Below are 6,220 nucleotides of genomic sequence, written 5' to 3' on the forward strand. Positions count from 1 at the left end.
AAGCTATCATTCAGAATTGAAGGGCAGATAAAGAGCTTCACAGATAAGAAAAAGCTAAAGGAGTTCATCACCCCCAAACCAGTATTATATGAAATGCTGAAAGGTATTCTTTAAGAAGAGGAAGAAGAAGAAAAAAGTAAAGATAAAAATTATGAACAACAAATACATATCTATCAACAAGTGAACCTAAAAATCAAGTGAATTAAAAACCTGAGGAACAGAATAATCTGGTGAATATAATAGAATCAGGGGCATAGAAAGGGAGTGGACTGATAATTCTCAGGGGGAAAGGGGTAAGGGGGGTTCAGGAAGAGACTGGACAAAAATCATACACCCATGGATGAGGACAGTAGGGGGGAGGTAAGGGCAGAAGGTGGGGGGGGGGGAACCGGGTGGAAGGGAGCTATGGGGGGAAAAAGGAGAAACAATTGTAATAATCTGAATAAAGATTTATAAAAAAAATAAAATACATTATCACTTTTCCCTTTTATTATCATTGCCATTATAATTACGAGTTAAAAGGGTGCACTAGAGGATGATAAGTGGTTAGAGCTGATGCTGAAAGACAGGTTCAACCTTCTCTGGCTCCTAGCAAGGAGCGTTTTCAACCTCTCGCTATGGCCCTTCTTGGCCACTGTAGCAGCGCCTGTCGCGGTGACGTCTGGGATGGAGAGTTCCAAAGGAAAAGCACTGCGCTGCGGGGGAGAGGAGAGGGCGGGGCCACGGCTCTCCGGGGCGCAGGCACGGTTGCGCGTGGCGGCCTAAATGTTCCTACACTAGGTGTTCCGCTTGCTTGCGGTGAGGTCCGCTGCTTCGCGTACCCTTCGCGGTGGGCCGGGTACTGACTGCCGGTGAGACAGGCCCCGGGGTGCACCTCCTGAGGCGGCCCGGACTGCGAGTGCCCGCCCGGGGCGTCCGAACCGCTGCGGCGCCCGTGGAGGGGGCGTTGCCCGGAGCGGTCCCCCCCGCCCCCCCCCCCCCCGGAGGCCGGAACTCGGAGCTCCGGCCGCCCGACCCGGGCCCTCAGCCTGGGCCGGGCTCCTGGAGAAATGGCCTCAGTGGAGGGGTTGCAGAAAGCTGTCTTGTTTCAGGGTTCGTGAACCCTGAGATGGTTTTCCGCTTGTAGCCTTTGTTGTTCTGCCACGCCCCAGACTTACATTTTATTTTTTATTTATCCGGTTTGCAAACCTTGGCATCGTTTTTCTAGAGTGATTTACTTAAATTATTATTTTTGTTTAAAGTAATTTTGTCCTCTTGTTAAATTACTTCCTTTTATTCTATTTTTAAACGTTCATTTCTAGCCAGTGACGCTATTCCTTCTGTCTTGTATTTTTTGGGGTGGGGACGGGAAGGTGGGTAAGCAGTGGTTCCTTTTACATTTAAGGAGCTATGATAACTCTTCATAAAAGAAGCACAGCTTCCCAAAGGGAGGGGAAAGAGTACTTTGTGCTTAGCTAGTTCTTCAATTGACATTTGAAGAGTTAATATAATTATCGAAAGAAACATCAAAGCCTTAAGAATTTATAAGCCTGGAAGCAAGATCTCAATGGATTGGGGAAAACGCTCTGGAGAATGGCAGTCTTAGGGCTCTTTTTATATATTTAGAATCAAAGGAGAAAATGTAAGGAAGGTACTAGATTAAGGAGGTGGGAGAAAGCCAAGTGGGGAAATCCCTAGGAAGCATTGGGTAAAAAGTGAAATGGAGAGATGCATCCCAGCTGGATGCTCAGTGGTTGAGCATCCACCCAGGCACGGAGAGGTCACTGGTTGTATTCCCCATCAGGGCACATGCCCGGGTTTCCTGCTGGAACCCCAGTAGGGAGCGTGGAGGAGGCAGCCTATGGATGTTTCTCTCTCATCCATGTTTCTCTCTATCCCTCTCTCTCAAACCAATAAAAACATTAAAAAAAATAAGAAATGGAGCGATACATACTGCTTTTACATAGTGGGTACAGGATAGCTAACATTTAACAGTTACCTGGAAGAGAGATGTTAATGTGGGCAACAGGGTAATAACAGGGAGTTTCATTGTTGCACTCTGCTGCTAGTGGATCCTTTTGAAGAGTCTGGAAGCAAAAATTACTGACATGCCAAAACCAGGTTCTGCTAGATATGCAAGAACAATAGATAGGGCTCCCTTAATGTAAGATTAACCTTTTATGAAGGAAGCCATAGTTCTGGGACATGACTACTCACCATGATCTGCCCAGTTAAGAGTTAATATTCATTTTACTCTTATCCAATCCCAGAGGTTTCCCCGCTTTGCTTTCTCCCACCTCTCTAATTATCACCAATGGGTTTCATGTAACCCACCCAGGTCTCCTCCTTTGTTTGGTTACTTTTGGTCACTGGACTTGTCAGGCCTATGTAGCCCTCTTTTTATTTTCATAATTATAATTATTATAGATCAAAATATCCAAGTGCAGATATGTGGAATATTTTTCATTAACTGTGAGCTCAATGTGACTGCCCTTTACTCTGTTAATGCACTTCAGATGGTTCTAATCCCTTAATTTGGTTCATTTTTATTCATAAATCACTGGCTGAACAGTAGCAGGCCCAGTGACTGGAAGTATGCTTGCTGCCCACTCCTGGTTTGGTGACCAAGCTGAGGGCCCTTCTAATTTGAGTTTGCCTGGGCTATGCCAGGTTCCCTCTGCAGGATGCTCAGTGTGGAGTTTGTAACGTGGTCTGGTCTAATGAGGGTGGGAGTGCTGACAGGATGGAGAGATGTCACAGCTTCTTTTAAATTTTATTTCAGGTGCCTTCTCCAAGAGGGGCAGCGGGTAAGGAGAAATGGCCACAATGTTGCTACCAGCCCAGGATCAGGTGAGGAAGGTTCTTGAATGCCTTTTGGGTTCATAGGTTCAAGAAACTGCTTCATTCATTGTTGAGCTTACCTAGGCAGTAAGCCCACAGAGGGATCAGAGGGCCTGGCAGGTGAGGAATTCTGGAAGGCAGGTGTTTTCCTTGTCTCAGGGCCAGTCGCATTGTGAATTCTGCACTTAACAGTTATTGTTGACTAGGAATTGAATGGGCCCTCAGTCCCATGCCACTGTCACACCCAGAGTTTTGTGAGGCACCCAGGGTGTTTTGCTCTTTGGGGGGAGAAGACATGGAAGAGTCAAATAATTCCTTCACAACACCAGGGATTCACAGAGAAAAGGCATGGCATTTTTCTTTCCAGTCAACTCTAGCAGTATATGGTAAGGGTCCAGGTGATTTTCTAGGAAGATCTGGAAAAGAAGACCTCTGTGTCAGCAGGTATGGTCAGGGATACATACTCCTCAGTATTGGGCGATTTTGGACTGACAAGCAATACTGGGCTCATTTAGATGGTGAAAGGGAAAGAGGTCATAACTGTTAATGTAAAAACATTCAAACCTGTAAAGAATTTTTGTGAGTTTATTCGAACCAAACCTGTAAATAATTTTTTGTGAGTTTGAGTGGACAATTGCCGGGAAGCAGTATCTCAACAGATTAGGACAGGGGTGGGCAAACTTTTTGACTCGAGGGCCACAATGGGTTCTTAAACTGGACCGGAGGGCCGGAACAAAAGCATGGATGGAGTGTTTGTGTGAACTAATATAAATTCAAAGTAAAGGAGCGGAGGGGAGAGTAAGGGAACCAGATAGAACAGCCGGATCCGGCCCGCGGGCCGTAGTTTGCCCAAGGCTGGATTAGGATAATGCTCCAAAGAATGGCGGTTTCTTCATCTATTTTTATACACTGCAATCAAAGGAGGAGACCTAGGTGGGTTACATGAAATCCATTGGTGATAGAGAGGTGGGAGAAAGCAAAGCAGGGAAACCTCTGGGATTGGATAAGAGTAAAATGTTAGACACATACTTAGGTGGGTGCAGGATAGCCAACAGTCAACAATTAACATGATAACAGTGAAGGAATTTGTGGTATCTGTCCTGGTGCCCAGGCACATTAGGTTGTTCCCCAAGGGTGTCCGGAAAAAGGAAAGTTACAAGTTACCCAGACATTTCAGGGATATATTATCATAGATGCAAAAAGACAATAGGCTCAGTTAAGGTAAAAATAGACCCTCGTCAGGGAAAATATCAGCCTAGGACATGACTATCCGCCATAACTGCTTGTTAGTTAAAGTTTTAATTTCAGGCCATCCTTTTTGGTTACTTTAGGTCTTTAAGTTTGCAAGACTGCCATGCAGGCTTTCCCTGAGTTTGTCAGGTTAGCTTGTGGCTTTTTTTTTTTTCTCGTCCACACTTCTCCCTTCTGTTCATAAATCAGTGCAAAGGGTGCATTGATGACCAACCTTTTGGTTGGATAATGGAGTCCGGAGTCCCACGGAAGGCTCATTCCTAGGATGACTCAATGTCAGCATTTGTCTTGCTGAATAGAGTGGAGCACTGGGGATGGGGTAAGACCATAACCTTAGATGGCATTCAAAGTCAAATTATTATTTAAAATAAGAGGCAGGTAAATGGGAGGCAGTCAGGTCTACATGGTCCTTGTTAAAAAGTATTCTGGATCATTTCTAATTTTTGAGCCACCATGATCCAAGTTTTTTTGCTGTTTGTCAAGTTTTGTTTTTTTGCATCTAGTATAACATTTACATACCAGGAACAAAAGCAATAAAATTAAACCAGTAACACTGATTAGGAACAGAAAATGTCTAATATTAGACAAGGAAGGATCTGAGGGGGACAATAACAATATCTACTATTATCCAGAAGTTCCAGTTTTTCTTCTGAGCAGTTCATCCATTCCTATCTATAATAATAAAAGCATAATATACTAATTAGACCGGACAGCTGAATGACCTTCCGGACGTCATCCAGACATCCTTCCGGACAAAGCCATGGCAGCGAGGGCCGAGGCAGAGGTGGTTAGGGGCGACCAAGGCAGGCAGGCAGAAGTTGTTAGGGGCAATGAGGCAGGCAGGCAGATGGTTAGGGGCAATGAGGCAGGCAGGCAGAATGGTTAGGGGCAATCAGGCAGGCAGGCAGAATGGTTAGGGGCAATCAGGCAGGCAGGCAGAATGGTTAGGGGCAATCAGGCAGGCAGGCAGAATGGTTAGGGGCAATCAGGCAGGCAGGCAGAATGGTTAGGGGCAATTAGGCAGGCAGGCAGAGGTGGTTAGGGGCGATGAGGCAGGCAGGCAGAAGTTGTTAGGGGCGATGAGGCAGGCAGGCAGATGGTTAGGGGCAATCAGGCAGGCAGGCAGAATGGTTAGGGGCAATCAGGCAGGCAGGCGAGTGGTTAGGAGTCAGCGATCCTGGATTGCAAGAGGGTGCAGGCCGGGGCCGAGGGCCCCTCCCCCCGTGCATAAATTTCGTGCACCAGGCCTCTAGTATTTAGGTAATACTCATCTAAAATACTCAAATAGATTAGATTCATGTATAATTCTACAAGGGGAATTATTAGGGAGGTGTTCTTGGATGGGTTTGTCCAAGATTGGTCCTTTATAATAGATACTAGAGGCCTGGTGCACAAAATTCACGCACTAGGGGGGGTCCCCTCAGTCTGACTGCCAGTTTAGGCTCGATCCCCGTAGGGATCCCTGTGAGATCGGGCTTAAACCGGCAGTCGGACATCCCTGAGGGGTCCCCGATTGGAGAGGGTGCAGGCTGGGCTGAGGGAACACGCTTGCCAGCCACCCCCCCATGCACAAATTTTGTGCACCGGGCCCACTAGTTAATATAGAAACATTCAAACCTGTAAAGAATTTTTGTGAGTTTATTTGAGCCAAACTGTCGACAATTGCTGGGAAGTAGTATCTCAACAGATTGGGATAATGCTCCAGAGAATGGTGGTTTCTTCATCTATTTTTCTACATTGCAATCAAAGGAGGAGACCTAGGTGGGTTACATGAAATCCATTGGTGATAGATTAGAGACAGGAGAAAGCAAAGTTCGGAAACCTCTGGGATTGGATAAAGAGTAAAATGATAGACACATACTTAGGTGGGTGCAGGTTAGCCAACAGTCAACAATTTAACATGATAACAGTGAAGGAATTTGTGGTATCTGTCTTGGTGCTCAGGCACATTAGGTTGTTCCCCAAGGGGTCTGGAAAAAGGAAATTTAACAAGATACCCAGACATTTCAAGGATATGTTATCATAGTTGCAAAAAGACAATAGGACTCAGTTAAGGTAAAAATTGACCTCGTCAGGGAAAATATCAGCCTAGGACATGACTATCTGCCATAACTGCTTTTAGTTAAAGTTTTAATTCAGGCCATCCTTT

The 6,220-nt window shown here is 45.7% G+C and overlaps 1 protein-coding gene across 2 annotated transcripts in view; it reads left to right on the forward strand.

Moving 5' to 3' along the window:
* The first annotated feature begins 678 nt into the window (after positions 1 to 678).
* The window catches only part of LOC308251626 (endogenous retrovirus group K member 9 Env polyprotein-like), a 13,194-nt gene continuing 7,652 nt past the window's right edge, over positions 679 to 6,220 (forward strand). Inside the window, exons 1-2 of one of the 2 annotated variants that reach the window (XR_013960951.1) lie at positions 679 to 798; positions 2,762 to 2,829. The gene's annotated coding sequence lies outside the window, so the exon portion shown is untranslated. Of the gene's footprint in view, positions 852 to 2,761; positions 2,830 to 6,220 lie in introns of both variants that reach the window. The other variant, XR_013960952.1, reaches the window with a different exon arrangement.

This window comes from Plecotus auritus (assembly GCF_963455305.1).
Source record: "Plecotus auritus genome assembly, chromosome: 6".
NCBI lineage: Eukaryota > Metazoa > Chordata > Mammalia > Chiroptera > Vespertilionidae > Plecotus > Plecotus auritus.